Raw genomic sequence first — 17510 nt, forward strand, 5'->3', positions numbered from 1 at the left:
GTGGATCAAATTAAAAATATACCAGAGACACACAATAGCAGATTTGAAGAGACAGAGGAAAGGATAAGTGAACTAGAAGACACCGCAATAGAAAGTGAACACACAAAAGAATAAATGGTGAAAAAAATAAAAAAACTTGTAACGGACCTCAGGGAAACGATGGAAAACATGCAGTGAACACATGGAAGGTTCACTGGGGTCCCAGAAGAGAAAAGGGCTAGGAAGAGTGTTTCAAGACACAGTTGGGAAAAACTTCCCAATCCTTCTAAATGACATAAATATGCAAATCAATGACGCCCAACAAATTCCAGATAGAATAAATCCAAAAGAACCCACTCCAAGACATACACTGATCAGACTGTCAAATGCTGAAGAGAAGGAGAAAGTTCTGAAAGCAGCAAGGGAGAAGCAATTTGTCACCTACAAGGGAAACAACATAAGACTAAGTACTGACTGCTCAGCGGGCAGCATGGAGGTGAGAAGGCAGTGGTATGAAATATTTTACATTCTGAAAAAGAAAAATTGCCACTCAAGAATTCTTTATCCAGCACAGCTCTCCTTCAAAATTGAGGGAGAGTTTAAAATTTTCACAGACAAGCAAATGCTGAGAAAATTTGTTAACAAGAGACTTGCCCTGCAAGAAATACAAAAGGGAGCTCTACCAGCTGAGAAAAAAAAAAAGGAGAGAGATGTCTGGAGAAGGGCACAGAACTGAAGAGTATTGTAAGGGTAACTTAAAGAAAAAAAAAGAGAGGGGAAAATAGATCTGACAACTAAAAACCAAAGGATAAGATAACTGATTTAAGAAGTCCATTCCCAGTAATAACTCTCCAATTAAAAATACAGACTGGTGGAATGTATTTAAAAGCATGACCCATCGATACGCTGTTTGTGAGACTCATCTTAGACCTTGTGACACAAAGAGACTGAAAATGAAAGATTGGAAAAAATATTCTACACAAGCAGCAACCAAAAGAAAGCGGGGACAGCTACACTAACAACAGAAAAAAACAGACTTTAAATGCAAAGCTATTACATCAAGAAGGACAGACAGTATATATTAATAAAAAGATCAATCCACCAAGATGAAATAACAACCATAAATGTTTGTGCACCTAATCAAGGAGGTCCCAAGTACATGAGACAAACACAGGTTAAACTGAAGGTGGTGATAGACACATCTACAATAATAGTGGGAGACTTCAATACGCCACTCTCTTCTATAGATAGAACAACTAGACAGAGGACCAATAAGGAAATTGAGAACCTAAACAACATGATAAGTGAATTAGACTTAGCAGACATATATAGAGCATTACATCCCAAAGTACCAGGATATACATTCTTCTCTAGCTCCCATGGAACGTTCTCCAGGATAGATCATCTGCTGGGGCACAAAACAAGTCTTAATAAATTTTAAAAGATTGAAATTATTCAAAGCACAATCTCTGACCATACTGGAATGCAACCAGAAATTACCAACCACCAAAGAACCAGATCTTTCACAAATCTATGGAGGTTAAACAACACAGTCCCAAACAACCAGTGGGTCAAAGAAATTGCAAGAGAAATAGGTAAGTATCTAAAGATGAATGAAAAGGAGAACACAACATATCAAAACCTGGGGGGTGCAGCGAAGGCGGTGCTGAAAGGGAAATTTCTAGCTCTAAATATATATATCAAACAGCAAGAAACAGCTAAAACCAAAGATGTAGCTGAACAACTGAAGAGCTAGAGAATGATCAGCAAGCTAACCTTAAAGCAAAGAGAAGAAAAGAAATAAAGTTTAAGCAGAATTAAATGGGCTGGAGAACAAAAAAACCAATAGAATAAATAACAACAAAAGTTGGTTCTTTTGAGAAGATCAACAGATTGACAGACCCTTAGCTAAACTGACAAAGTCAAAAAGAGAGAAGATCCAAATAGAATCAGAAATGAGAATGGGATAATTACTACAGATCTTGAAGGAATAAAAAAAAAAAAAAACCATAAGAGGATATTATGAATAACTGTATGCCAACAAGCTAGACAATTTAGAGGAAATGGACAATTTCCCAGAAAAACATGAACAACCTAGACTGACCCAAGAAGAAAAGAAGACCTCAACAAACCAATCACAAGCAAAGAGATCCAATCAGTCATCAAAAATCTTCCTACAAATAAAAGCCCAGGGCCAGATGCTGTCGCAGGAAATTTTACCAAAATTTCCAGAAAGAATTGACACCATTCCTGCTCAAACTCTTTCAAAAAATTGAAGAAAAAGGAACACTATCTACCTCATTTTATGAAGCTAATATCACTATAATACCAAAACCAGGTAAAAATACTACAGAAAAGGAAAACTATAGGCCCATCTCCCTAATGAATATAGATGCAAAAGTTCTAAACAAAATACTTTCAAATAGAATCCAAAGGCACATTAAAAGACTTATACACCATGAACAAGTGGGGTTCTTTCCTGGTAATCAAAGGTCATTCAACATAAGAAAATCAACCAATGCAATACAACACGTTAACAAATTGAAAGGGAAAAAATCAAACGATCATCTTGATAGGAGCTGAAAAAGCATTTGACAAAACTCAATATCCCTTTTTGATAAAAACACTTTAAAAGGTAGGAATTGAAAGAAACTTCCTCAATATGATAAAGGGCATATATGAAAACACCCACAGCCAGCCTAGTACTCAATGGTGGGAGGCTGAAAGCTTCCCCCTAAGATTGGTAATGAGACAAGGGTGCCCGCTGTCACCTCTATTATTCAACATTGTGCTAGAAGCGCTAGTCAGAGCAATTGGCCAAGACAAAGAAAGAAAAGGTATCCTTATTGGAAAGGTAGAAGTTAAACTGTCATTATTTGCAGATGATATGATCTTATATTTGGAAACTCCTGAGAATTTGACGACAAAGCTATTTGAGCTAATAAACAAATTCAGCAGAGTGGTGGGATACAAGATTAATGCACATGAGTCAGTAATGTTCCTATACACTAGTTTTAACCTAACTGAAGAGGCAATAAAAAAAAATTCCATTCACAATAGCAACTAAAAACATCAAGAACCTAGGAATAAACTTAACCAAGGACGTAAAAGACCTCTACAAAGAAAGCTACAAAACTTCACTGAAAGAAACAAAAAAGGACCTAAATAGGTGGAAAGATATTCCATGTTCATGGAGAGGAGGCTAAAACAGTTCTACCAAACTCATCTACAGATTCAATGCAATTCTAATCAAAACTCCAACAACCTACTTTACAGACTTGGAAAAGTTAGTTATCAAATTTATTTGGAAGGGAAACAGGCCTCTAATTGCCAAAAACATCCTAAAAAAAGAAGAACAAACTAGGAGGACTTACACTTCCAGACTTTGGAGGCCTACTATAAAGCCACAGTGGTCAAAACAGCATGGCTTTGGCACAAAGAGAGACATATTGATCAATGGAATCAACTTGAGAGTTCAGAAATAGACCCCCAGATTTACAGTCGACTGATTTTTGACAAGGCTCTCAAATCCCCTGAATTGGGACACAACAGTCTCTTCAGAAAATGGGGCTGGGAGAACTAGATATCTATAACCAAAAGAATGAAAGAAGACCCTTACCTCAAACCCTATAAAAAAATTAACTCAAGGTGGATCATGGATCAAAGACCTCAATATTAGAGACAGCACAATAAAACTCTTAGAAGATAATATAGGGAAACATCTAGTAATAGGAGGTAGCTTCTCAGACCTTACACCCAAAGCATAAGCAATGAAAGAAAAAATAGATAAACGGGAACTCCTCAAAATCAAAAGCTTCTGGGCCTCAAAAGACTATGTCAAAACGGTGAAGAGGCGGCCAACTCAATGGGAGAAAATATTTGGAAACCATATATCTGATAAGAGACTGACATCCTACATATATAAAGAAATCCCACAACTCAACAATAGTACCAACAGCTCAATTATAAAATGGGCAAAAGATATGAAATATAAATGGCTAAAACACACATGAAAAAAATGTTCATCTTCACTAGTTATTAGGGAAATGCAAATCAAAACCACAATGAGATACCATCTCACACCTGTAACAATGGCTGCCATCAAACAAACAGGAAACTAAATGCTGGAGCGGATGTGGAGAAATTTGAACTCTTATTGTTGGTGGGAATGTGTAACGGTACAGCCGCTGTGGAAGACAGTTTGGTAGTTTCTTAGAAAAACAGATATCAAACTACCGTACGATCTGGTAATTCTACTTCTCAGTATGTACCCAGAAGATCTGAAAGAGGTGACAGGAACAGAAATTTGTACACTGATGTTCACAGTGGCCAAGAGATGGAAACAAATCCAAGTGACCTTCAGCAGAGGAGCAGATAAAACGTGGTGTGTGCACACGATGGAACACTACGCAGCAGTAAGAGGGAACAAGGTCCTGAAACGTGGCAACATGGATGGACCTTGAAGATATAATTCTGAGTGAAATAAGTCAGACACAAAAGGATAGATGTTATATGTTACCACTAATGTGAGCTCCCTGAATGATGTAAAATCAGTGTCTTATAATGTAGAATATTGGGGACCTAGTGATAGACAGAAGCCAGTGAGGGGGAATGATAATCTAATATGTTCAGATATGTTAACGAGGGTGAATTCAAAGGTACGGGAATGGATAGGGGTGATGATTTTTTGTTAATGGGATTACAAGTATCAGAGCTGTATTGAAGGTGCATAGGATTGGAAGGGGTTGTTTAAGGCATGTATCCCACAGATCAGCACCACAAATATAGATAGGTGATTGCCTGATATACTTCTAAGGTATGACACTGGCACAGAGAGTTGACACCAGAGTGGAATATGGGAAAAATCTACATGTTGCATACTAGGGACTATAATTAATAGGGACTATAATTAATAGGGATACCTTATTGGACCACACAAATACTAGGGACGAATAATTAAGGGCTGAAAAGAGCTACAGGGTGTTTTGGATCATGAGAATTATTTAAAATGGAAAGTGATGAGTATTGTACAACTAAGTGAAGATAATGTGAGATATGGATGGATTATCGTGGATATAACATATGCTACGGGAAATTAGGAACCCCCTACTTTATAAGTCAAGCCCTCGATCTTGAGGTTTGTTCGGATGAAACTTAAGGTTGTGAATGGGAGGCTAAGCCCACCTGTAATTATGCCTAGGAGTCATCTCCAGAGAACCTCTTTTGTTGCTCAGATGTGGTCTTTCTCTCTCTAAGCCCAACTCTGCAAATAAATTCATCACCCTCCTCCTGATGTGGGACAGCACCCCCCTGGAGAGTGAGTCTCCCTGGTGATGTGGGACACGGATTCCGGAAATGAGCCTGATCCTGGCATCGAGGGATTGAGAATGCCTTTTTGAGCACAAGGGAGAAATGAAAGGCAACAAAATAAAGTTTCAGTAGTTAAGACATTTCAAATAGAGCCAAGAGGCTGTCCTGGAGGTTACTCCTATGCCAGCTTTAGCTAGATATGCTACATGGCCACAGTATGATAACCCCAAGTCAACAGTGGTCCCGAAAACCCTAGAGAATCCCTGGCTCCCTATCTGAGACTCTATAAATAGACTCATGAAGTATTTTCTTCAGAAACTTAAATCCTCCAGAGAGCTGCTATGCCAGCTAAGTCCCCAAACCCAGAGGCAACAGCCTCTTCAAGAACATCAAATAGATGTGTCCCCTTTTCTCATAAAGTTGACACCCCTTTGCAACATGAACAGGTTAGGGTGGTCACTGCCTAGACATCCCTGAAGACTGGGAAAGTGATTAAACTAGAGGAAGAGGTAGAACAGACAAAAGGAATTTAACAAAGGATTATGAATGCTGAATCTCATATAATTTTCTTTTTCTTAGTCGTACACTAGAATAGCTAGAAGGAAAGAAATGAAGTGGTAGAATTGTAATATATAGCATCCTTTGGAAATCTGCTCTATGGTTACTTGTTAAATTACACTTAGAAAGTTATCATTTCTACGTATACATGTTATATTCCACAATAAAAAATATGATTAAAATTAAAAAAAAAGAGAGAGAGAGAAGACCGGTGTTTTCAAAGGAAGCTTGTACTGAGAAATGTGGGGATTCTTGCTTCCAGTGCGAAGGCCGTCAGTCAGCCTCCACGCCAGCTATAATGAAGTCTATCCTGTCAGTGTGGGCAAGGGGCGGAGGACTCAGATCGGAGCCTTCTGGCATGCTGGTGGGGATGGGAAGTGGTCCAGCAGCCAAGAAAAACTGCTTGGCAATTCCTCAAAAGTTAGCCATCGAGTTACTATCGGACCCAGAAATTCCCTGAAAACATATGTTCAGGCAAAAACGTCCAAGTGCACGTTTGTGCAGCATTATTCAAAATACCCCAAAGTGGAAGCAACACAAATGCCCAATGGCTGATGCATGGACAAACAGAATGTGGTCTGTCCGTACGAGAGAATATTACTTGGCCATAAAAAGGAACAGAGAACTAACACACGCTGTAATGCGGATGAAACCTGCAAACAGTGTGCTCGGCAGAAGAAGCCGACACAAGGCCACAAGCCGTTCGACTCTGATCACAGGAAACGCCCAGAGTAAGGCCATTCCCCAGAGGCAGAGAGCAGATCAGTGCCCCGGGGCCTGGAGCAGGGCAGAAGGAGGGGACAGATGGCTTAATGGCAATGGGCTGTTTATCTATCTATTTACTTATTTATTTATTTTTGGAGAGATGAAGATGTTCTAGAATTAGACGGTGGTGATGCAAAATTTTGTGAATATACTAAAATCCACTGACTTGTACACTAAGAAGGGGACTATTAGGGATGTGAATTACATCTCAAATGCTTTAAAAAGCCACTCGTTTCCACTGGGAGGAGTAACAGAGATTGGTGCTGCCCTGGACGGGACACAGGAACAGTTTTTGTCCCGGACTTTAGGCAGGAAGACGAAGATCCCTGAGAGAGACGAGACTCACAAGCGGAGACACACACAGCACTGCTCTCTGCCTGCCGCTCATTCTTGACCACTGCAGAGATCCACCATCAAGAAGGCCGATGGTGGGAAGACAGCGGACTGGGACGCTCTGGGAATCACTCCCTCTGCAAAAACAACCACTCAACTGGCAGGAAGTGTTTGAATGACTATTCTGAAACTCCGCAGCTGTGCAGCATCCAGGCGGAAGCAGCAGGTGTGCTCGGCCCTCCCTGCAGTGGGGTCTGCCCCCCGGGCTCCTGGTGCAGGTTGCTGGGGCCGGGGGAGCTGTCAGGACTGAGTCCTCCAAACTCCAGGCAGGTGGTCTGATCGCCGATGTCTGCTTTCAATCAGCTTCTGCAGATCCTTGTGGACCAGCTCAGAGTATGGCCACTGTTCCACCGGCCCTGAGGCAAAGGTGGCTGAGGGTTCTTAGACAGTCCCCTCCTCAGAACTAATGAAAGCAGCTAAAGATCTGCATTAACTAGGCAAATGCTGAATCAAGAACATGCACCTTAAATTCGAAAACACAAGTAGGTTGAAAGGGTAGAAAAAATACACCATGCAAATCTGGGGTCGCTGTACTAATATCAGACAAAATAGACTTTAAGCCAAAAGCCATTTCAGGAGACAAAGGTCATTATATACCAATAGAAGGGTCAGGTCAGCAGGAAGACATAACAATCACACACATATGTGCACCTAACGGCAGAGCCCCAAACAGATGAAGCAAGAAGAGCTGAGCAGGGAGAACTAGACGACTAACTAAGACAGGGGGCATCAGCACACCCCTTTAAACAACAGATAGAACCTTTAGCCAGAAGCTTGAAAAGGCAACAGAAGACTTGAAGGGAACGCGACAGCTGCTCGAGCTGGAGGGCAAGTGGGGAGCACTTCACCCCACGGCGCCAGAGGGCACGTCCCTTGCACAGCCCGCAGTTAGGTCACAAACCGAATCTTAACACATTTTAAAAGACTGAAATCATACAAAGTATCTCTTTGGCCCACAATGGAATAAAGCTAAAAATCAGTAACGCAAGGAAAACTGGAAAACTTACCAATATGTGGAAATTAAACTACACACTCTTTTTTTTTAACAATTCAATTTTATTGAGATACATTCACCTCCATGCAGTCATACAACGCGTACAATCAATTGCTCACAGTACCACCACCTAGCTGTGCGTCCATCACCAAAATTAATTTTTGAACATTTTCATTACCACACAAACAAAAGTAATAAGCATAAAAATTAAAGTGAAAAAGAACAATTAAAGTGAAAAAGAACACTGAGTGCTTTTTTTCTTTTTTGCCCCCATTTTTCTACTCATCCATCCATACACTGGACAAAGGGGAGTGTGGTCCTTATGGCTTTCCCAATCACATTGTCACCCCTCATAAGCTACATTTTTATACAATCGTCTTCAAGGTTGTAGTTTGACAGTTTCAGGTATTTACTGCTAGCCACTCCAATTCACTAGAACCTAAAAAGGGTTGTCTAAAGTGTGCGTAAGAGTGCCCACCAGAGTGACCTCTCGGCTCCTTTTGGAATCTCTCTGCCACTGAAGCTTATTTCATTTCCTTTCACATCCCCCTTTTGGTCAAGAAGATGTTCTCCATCCCACGATGCCAGGTCTACATTCCTCCCCGGGAGTCATATTCCATGTTGCCAGGAGATTCACTCCCCTGGGTGTCTGATCCCACGTAGTGGGGAGGGCAGGGATTTCACCTGCCAAGTTAGCTTAGCTGGAGAGAGAGGGCCACATCTGAGCAACAAAGAGGCATTCGGGAGGAGACACTTAGGCACAATTGTAAGCAGACCTAGACTCTCCTTTGCATAACAGTCTCCTCAAGGGCAAGTCCTGTGATTGAGGGCTCAGCCCATAAACTACACACTCTTAAACAACCAATGTGTCAAAGAAGAAATCACAGGGGAAATTAGGAAATATCTTGAGACGAACAAAAATGAAAACACAGTACACCCAAACTTGCAGGATGCAGTGAAGGCAGTGCCCAGAGGGAAATTTATAGCTCTAAAGGCCGATAATAAAGAAAGAAGAAAGATCACAAATCAATAGCCTAACTTCACAGCCAAAGAAACCAGAACAAGAGGACCAAACTAAGCCCAGTTAGTAGTAGGGAGTAAACAGTCAAGATTAGAGCAGGGATAAATGAAACAGAGAACAGAAAAACAATACAGAAGTCAACTAAACCAAAAGTTGTTTTTTTTTTAAAGATCTGTAAGAAGGTCAGACTGACAAAGAAAAAGAGAGCGAGAACACAACTAAAATCAGGAATGAAAGTGGGGGCATTACTACCAAACTGACAGAAATAAAAAGGATTATAAGAGTGTACTATATGCCAACAAATAAGAAATCCTAGACGAAATGGCCAAATTCTTAGAAACACACAAATTACCTAAACTGAAGCAAGAAGATGAAACAGAGGCATTCCTAGAATGACGGAAACTACTAAAGCTCACTCAAGAAAGAACACATGACCAGAGGAGTCCCACATCTACTCAGGAAATTAAATTTGTAGTGACAGACCTTCCCACAGAGAAAACTCCAGGCCCAGGTCAGGTCACTGGCGAATTCCAGCCAACACTGAGAGGTAATTGTTCCAATTCTATGTGCTCTCCAAGAAAACTGAAGAGGAGGGACCCCTCTTGGAGCCTCTGATGACAAAACCAAAGACATTAGAAGATAAGAAAGCAACAGACCAGCATCCTTCATGAACATAGATGTAGAAAATCTTAACAGAAACTTTAGCAAATAGAATCCAATAATAACTAAAAAGGATACTATATAATGACTAAGTGGGTTTATCCCAGGAATGCAAGTTTGGTTTAACAAAATTCAAAAGCTAATCAATGTAATTCCCATATTAACAAATTAAAAAAGAAAATCATATGATCACCTCAATATATACTGAGAGAAAGTAAAAAAGACCTAAACAAATGGACAGATAAACCGCATGAATGGTTTGGAAGAATCAATATTGTTAACTTATCAATTCTCCCCAAATTGACCTGTATATTCAACACAATCCCTATCAAATTTCCAATTAGACTTTTTTTTTTTTGCAGAAATTTCATGCTAATTCTAAAACTAAAATGTGGAAATGCAAAGGACCTAGAACAGCCAAAACAACTTTGAAAAACAAGGACAAAATTTGAGGGCTCACGGGACCTGATTTCACAATTTACTGTGAATCTACAGAAATCGAAATGGTGTGGTACTGGCAAAAGGATAGAACGGAGGATGGAGAAGCGCGCCTGGGCCGGGAGCCAGCTGAGGCTTTGCTAGGGCCCAGAGGCTGTCCAGTGGACGAGGGGTGGTCTCCTGAGCTGACTTCGCTGGGACAACGGGGGATCCGCCTGCACAAACAAAGCTCGACCTACACCGCAGCGCTTCGACAAAAATTAAAGCAAAACTGATCACAGACCTAAATGTAAAATGTTAAACTGTCAAACTGTCAAGAGAAAACACAGGAGAAGATCTCTGTGGCTTTGGGTTAGGCAAAGAGTTCTTAAACATGACACCAAAAGCACAACCCATAAAAGGTTGAGAAGTCAGACTTCATAAAAATTAAAAACGTTTGCTATGGTAAAGAATCTGTTAAGGGAATGAAAAAATAAGCCACAGACTGGGAGAAAACATCTGCCAGCTGCACATCCAACAAATGATGTGTATCCAGAATATATAAAGAACGCTCAAAACCCCAAAATAAGAAAATAAACAACCCAATACAACAATGGACAAAAGATGTGAACAAGTAAATACATACAAACATGTTCAACATCATTAACCATTAGGGAAACGACAGCCACAAAAGCTATGAGGACATACCCTACTCAAATAGCTTTTTAAGAAAAACTGATGATGCCAAATGCTAGCGACAATATGGAGGAGGGCTCAGACATTGCTGGTGATGGTACAAAATGGCACGTCCACTTTAGAAAACAGTATGGCAGTTGTTTTAAAGATAAATGTGCCCTTGCCATATGACCCAGCAGTCATGCTCTTGGTGATATCCTAAGAGAAATGAAAACGGATGTTCACACCATAACCTATGTATGCAAATGTTTGTGGCAGCTTTGTTCATGATTGATACAAACTAGAAATAGCCCAGATGTCCTTCAGAGGGTGAAGGGAGAAACAAACTGTGACCTACCCAAACAATGAACTACTACGCAGCATAAAGAGGAACACGCTAGTCACATCTGCAGCGACGGGGCGGACCCTCAGAGGCACGGCACAAGTGAAAGAGAGCAGCAGAGGCTACAGACTGCATGGTCACATTGACCTGATACTCTAAAAAAGGCAAAGCTCTGGGGATGGAGACCACAGCCGTGGTTTTCCGGGTCGGGCAGGGCCGTGGGGGGGCCGACTGCAGCCCGGGGCGTGCTTCCAGGTGACCACCCGCTCTGCACCTCCATCACGGAGGCAGTGGCACAAATTGTTTGTCAAAACTCCTAGAATCATACACCCAAGTCACTGAATTTTACTGTATGTGACTTAAAAACTAAATTTTAAAAACAAACAATGGCAGTAACTAATTATAACCCACGCCACAGAGTAACACAGGAATCCACGAGACCCCGTTAATATAAATAAGCAAATGGAGAAATCGGATGCCAACCACTGAATGCAGAAGGGGTGACAGGGTTAGCAAATCACCATTTGGCGACCATCACAGCACTTAACTCAGACAAGAGGCACGGCCGAGCTAAGGCCAGTGGGTGAAAGTTTAGTGAGGGGCAGGGTTCCACACAGTCTCAAAATGTCTCCGCACAAGGTAATTGCGGGTATTTTACAATGGCGCTTTGGGGAGGCCCCCCTCGGCCAAGGGGCCAAAGCCAGCACCCCGGCTGAGGCCGGCCGCCACCATCTGGGGGCGAGAAGCAGCTCCCGCCTCCCTCGGTGACGTCCGGCTCCAAGCTCCCACCCTCGCCCTGCTTCGGGGCACCTCCCACCAGGGCCTCCCCTCTCCCCAGCACTGGCCCACCCCCCGGGTGGCAAATCCACTTCTTCCACTTTGTCACCTGCAGCCAAACCCACTCCCAGCATCTTGGGTAGCAATGCCCTTGAAACTCAGTTTGACCTCTATAAAAATGGGGGTAACGATACCACCCCCCAGAATAGTTACGAGGGTGAAGGCTACGTAAAAACCCTGGGTTTAGCTGCACTGAACAAACGTTCATTTCTCTTTGCTCCCACCTTGGAGAGCCCCGAGCCTCTCCTACGGCTGAGCTCACCCACAGGCCAGTCCTTCGCAGCCCCCGCAGGGAGCACCAGCCTCCTCTCCCCTGAGGCCACCCCGAGGGCCAGTGTCCACCCCAGGGGGCCAACGCCCGCCTGGGGACAGGGCCACCCCAGGGCGCGGTGCCCTTCTGATGCGTACTGGCTGCTCCTGCTGCCCGGCGGGCACCTGGGCCATGGAGGGGGCTGTGAGCCACCCGCTGAGCCGAGGAGGGGACTGCGAGGTCAGGACGTGGACTCGTCGCAAGTTCTGAGATGAGATGGACGCATCATCATATCGGCAAAGGATCTGAACGGCCATTGACGAGAAGATGGCAGTTCTCGCACGGCCACAGGATAAAATACACAGTCGCTTAAATTATGTTTTTGAAGAATTTTAATGACACGAGGAAACACTAGTAGTAGAACTTCTGTGAAAAGAAGAATAAGAGGCGCACAGACACTGGCCAGCAGGAGGCCCGCGTGGCAGAAGGACGCCACGTCCTCGCTGACCACCCGTGCCCGCGCTGGGCCAGGCTGCGGCACGGCCTCTCCCTCACACGACCACCCATTGCACAGACGGAGAACCGAGACCTGGGTTACAGACCGTCCCCAGCGGCGACAGGGGCAGCGAGGCCAGCCCACGACCGCATGCTCTGCCCCACAGGCAGACCCCAGAGGCCTCCCTGCATTCCTGGGCTCCGGGAGGCCGCAGTGCGCCCCAGGCTGCAGCACGGCCCAGCTGACTCCCGAGACCACGGGGCTCCACTCAACTGCCGAGAGCGCCAGGCCGTGTTTTGTTCCAAGAGGACCGCCCGGCTCGTGCCCGCCTTGCCCCGGGCTCTGGCGGCCTCCCATCATCCCCCAGCCTCTCCAGCCCAGCTCAGTGCGGCTGCTCACCTTCCCCGGAGGAGCCCCCACGCCCACCTCTGCTGGCACAGTCTCTGCGCTTGGTAGCACCACACATGCTCAGAGGCCCCGACCAAACCTGCTGAGCCACCCCGCGCTGCACCTCACTTCTCCACTGCACACAGGGTGACACCACCCGTGCTGCAACGCCGAGCAGGGTGGGGCGTGAGCCTGGGGAGCACCTGCTGCACCCCAAGTGCCCTAACCACGTCTGCTCCCCATGGAGGGCCCCCTCCCTCCTGGGCTCCCTCCCTCCTGGGGCTCCCTCCCTCCTGGGCCCCCTCCCTCCTGGGGACCCTCCCTCCTGGGGACCCCTCCCTCTTGGGACTTCTCCCTCCTGGGACCCCTCTCTCCTGGGCCCCCTCTCTCCTGGGCACCCTCCCTCCTGGGGCACCCCTGCTGAGCCTTTGGGACGTGCTTCCAGCCCTGGCAGCCCGCTGCACCCAGCTCCGGTCTGTGGACAGGTCCCTGGGGAACAGCACCCAGGTGTGCTGAGGCCTGATCACTCCATGAAACCCAAGCGCACTCCCAGCAAGGGCCACTGGTTGCTGCCTCCACAACTTGGCCAGCCATCACCAGCTACCCGGGAGGCAGGAAGGACAGGTATTGGCTGTTACCTGCAGGGTTCTACCTCACGTATGTCTCCCCACCATGTTGGCCAGAAACCAGCCAAGCACTGGGCACAGGTCCTGGTATGGAAGCCACAGCAGTCCACTCAGAGACTAAGACTTTCTCCAAATTCAAGCTGCTGTTTGCAGAGGGCCTCTGGTGGGGGATAGGGGCTCCTTCTCTGGGGATCGTGGCAGGGTCAGAGGTCAGAGGGCATCCTATGTTCTCCTTGAGCCCTAAAGACCCCACTGGTCAGGCCCCCCTTGTATGCAATCAAAGGTACACATCTCCCAGCTCTTGACAGGACGGTGGGGGCTGACAGTTCAAGACCCCAAGCCCATCCCTAAGGCTCCTGTTTATTAACAAAGAAACTAGCCAATGATAGGCCCCCCGACCTGCTTGGCCAAGACATGGAAACAACTGTCTTCTTTTAATTGTCTACCTGGAGGGAAAAATGCAACAGAAACACTTCTGGGGACAACTGATGGAAAGGGACCACGTGTCTTCTCTCCCACGTATGACCAGGCAACAGTCACCTCACATCCATCTTGTGAGGACAGTTGCCTCATATCCAGCCCACCCCAAGACCACAGGTTGTCAGGCCCCAAAGCCATTCAGCTGTATCAGCAGGTTCTCCAGGAAACCAGACCGACAGGAGATGGATGGATGGATGGATGGATGGATAGGTAGATAGATGCATGATAGATAGATGATAGGTAGATAGAAAAGGTTAGATAGATAGGTTGATCGATAGATAGATGTAAATACATATCTGTGAATATTAAGAGACTTGGTATAGGAATCGGCTCATATGACTGTGGGGATGGGCAAGTCCGAATCCCGTAGTGCAGGTCACAAGCTGGGAACTCCATGAAGTTTTTGATGAATTCCCCAGGAGAAGCTGGCTGGCTGAAGTAGAGGTGGAAATTCTTCCTTCTGACTGCTGAAATCCTCAGTTCTCCCTCTGAGGTCTCCAACTGATTAGATGAGATGTCTCTCACTGCTGAAGGCACGCTCTTTGTTAATTGTAGATGCAATCAGCTATAGATGCAACCAACTGACTGATGATTTAAGTCCTGGAAATACCCTCACAGTAACCATCAGGCCAGTGCTTGCTTGACCAGACTACTGGACACCACAACCCAGCCAAGACGATGTGGGCTCAACCATCACAGGGGACAGGGGGTAAGAGGACCAAGGGGAAATGGTGGCTGGACACCACACCCCAGCCCCAGCTCTGCTCCCTGGAACCCATGGAATGTGTTTTCCATACCAGCTAGCTGGAAGCTCCTGGGGGGCTTTGGCGCTCGACCATGGAGCTTCTGACCTAGCAGGTGGGGTGTCAGGGGTCCGGGATTACGTTTTTCCAACACACTCTCCAGGTGATTCTGATGATCAGCCAGGTTGGGGGACCACTGTGAGGAACCCCACGCAAAGAGAACAACCGCTGCCCATGCTGGCTTTGCATAATGCAGTCTCCAGCACATCTGGATCCCACCTTCTTTAGGATGAACATGGCTGCCCCCGGGCACTCGGCTGCCAGCACTCCCCAGCTGGCACAGCGCACGGATGAGTGCCCACCTTGGAGGGCCAGGGCCAGGCGCCTCCTAGGGGAGTGCAAACGCCAGCACCTCAGCTGGCAACAGTTCAGCAGGACACAGGTGCAGGCTACATTCGAGGCAGTTTAGAAACACGCCCAACATCCGTACTAGTCTCCTGGGCTGCTGTGACAAATGACACAGACTGCGGCGCTTACCACACAGGAACGCAGCTGCTCCCCCAGGCTGGAGGCCAGGAGTCCCAAATCCAGGGGCGGGCAGCGCCATGCCCCTCCGAAGGCCCCAAGGAGGCTCCGACCTGCTCTTCCGACTCCTGGGAGCTCCAGCAATCCTTGGCACTCCTTTGGCTTGCAGACGTGTCGCTCCAACATCCATCTCCCCGTGTGTCCCTCGGAGTCTCATGGCACTTTCTCATCAGGACCCCGGTCACTAGGTTTAGGGCCACCCGCTCCAGCTTAGCTTCACATGAGTGACTCTAAGGCTCTGGCTAGACATGAAATCTGGGCACCGTCCAACCCAGGCACTGAGCTGCCTGCTCTTCTCTCCGGCATTTGCCCAGATGTGGGAGGGGCCCAGGCACACCAAGAAAGACTCCAGGGGCTCCCCTGCCTTGGACACCTGGACAACTGGCCCTTCATAAAGAGACAGGGGTCACTGGACCGTCCCCACTGGCTTTGCCACCTGAGAGGGTCATGCTGAGTGCTGGCCGAAGCTGCTTTGGAGAGCCACACCCTCTGCTCAGCCCGGGGCTCGTCCCCGTTGGTACAGGTTCCGCAGCAGGTCAGGGACGCGGTCCCCCCCGGCAGACAGGTGACCCTGAGCACGTGAGGTGGCGTCCAGCCAACGTGCTGGACTTGGGCCGTGCGGCCGCCCTCAGGTGGGCCGGATGGAGGCGGCTCCATGCAGCATTCCGGAACCCACGCTTGTGGGCGAGACCTGGCCCAGCCTGCCCGGCAGGCCACGGCTGAGGCAGTGAGAATGTCCTCACAGAGGGAAAGGCGCCATCTTTCCAATCTCTGCCCACTTAGGAAAGACAGGTGAAGACGACGCAAGTCTTCGGGACAAAGTTCTAAGTTGTATTTCTTTGCATTGCTGCGGAGACCCAGGCTTCAATTATGGAAAGGGCCCTATTGCTGCACCCCGTCTGATTTTTCATTTTGGATGTTTCACAGCACAGTGAATTTTTCCAAAATCAGTCTCACAAACAAACAAAGCAAACGAGACAAGAATCATTGTTGCTAATTTTAAAGAAAAGGATGTCACCCGGCCCACCCAAGGCTGCACGGCCAGCAAGGCTGGGGAGGCCACTGCGCCCCGACCCCCAGCGCCCCAGTCCCCACGAGCTGTGCTGCCCTCGGAGCCCGGCCTCCCCGCCCTTCGTGCCGCCCCTGCCTGGAGCCCCCAGCCCCACCCCCAGCCGCGCCCCCCTCGCCGGCTCCCTTCCAGCCGGTCCTCACGTGCTTCCTTTCTCTTGACGGTTCTCATCCGCGTCAAAGCCAGAGCCACAAACGGCTAGCTTGGACATTATGCACGAGAACTTAGAATTTCCGAGAGAAGGAACGGAGTTCCCAGGCTCTGCATGCTGCTTAGGATGACGTTCCTTCGTTTATTCATGCTGAACATGAATAAATGAACGTGAATGTCCGACCACGTACAGACGGTCTGACAGCCAGCTGGCTCCTGGGGGACACCTGTCTCCCCGGACCTCGCAGCCAGGTGCGCGGGGGTGCCGCTGGGGGTGGAGGGAGGACCAACAGGAAAGGGGCGCAGGGACCTTTCCGGGGTGACAGAAATGCTCTCTAGCCTGGTGGAGATGTGGCTGACAGAACTCTGCACGTCGCTGCGTGTGGACATACCGATTAAAACAAGAAAGACCAGCGAAGGGAACAGCACAGCCGGGTGCGGGCCGAGGACCATCCCCGCCTCTCCCGCTCCCCGCCTTGCCCGCTCCCGACCAGCTGGGGCGGCTCTGGCTCCCCGCGGCTCAGCTCCCTGACACTGGCCTTGAAGAGCTGAGAGTAAAGGGGCCGACGCTGGGAGGTTCTCAGGACAGACAGACCCTGGCACAGGGCGAGGACTCGACAGCTGTCAACCCCTAATGCCATCGCCAAACAGAACAGCGCTGTGAAGACAGGAGGACCAGGAACACCGACCCGCGGTGGCTGCCCTGGGGGCACTGGGACGGCGATTGCACACCGACGCCTGGAGTCACGGCGCGGTGGCCCCAGGAGGTTAG

General features: G+C 47.2%; 1 protein-coding gene across 9 annotated transcripts in view; it reads right to left on the minus strand.

Annotated features, from left to right (window-relative positions):
- CCDC57 (coiled-coil domain containing 57) overlaps positions 1-17510 on the minus strand; it is a 155318-nt gene that overhangs the window by 76155 nt on the left and 61653 nt on the right. The window lies entirely within an intron of this gene.

This window comes from Choloepus didactylus, chromosome 18 (genome assembly GCF_015220235.1).
Source record: "Choloepus didactylus isolate mChoDid1 chromosome 18, mChoDid1.pri, whole genome shotgun sequence".
Lineage (NCBI taxonomy): Eukaryota > Metazoa > Chordata > Mammalia > Pilosa > Megalonychidae > Choloepus > Choloepus didactylus.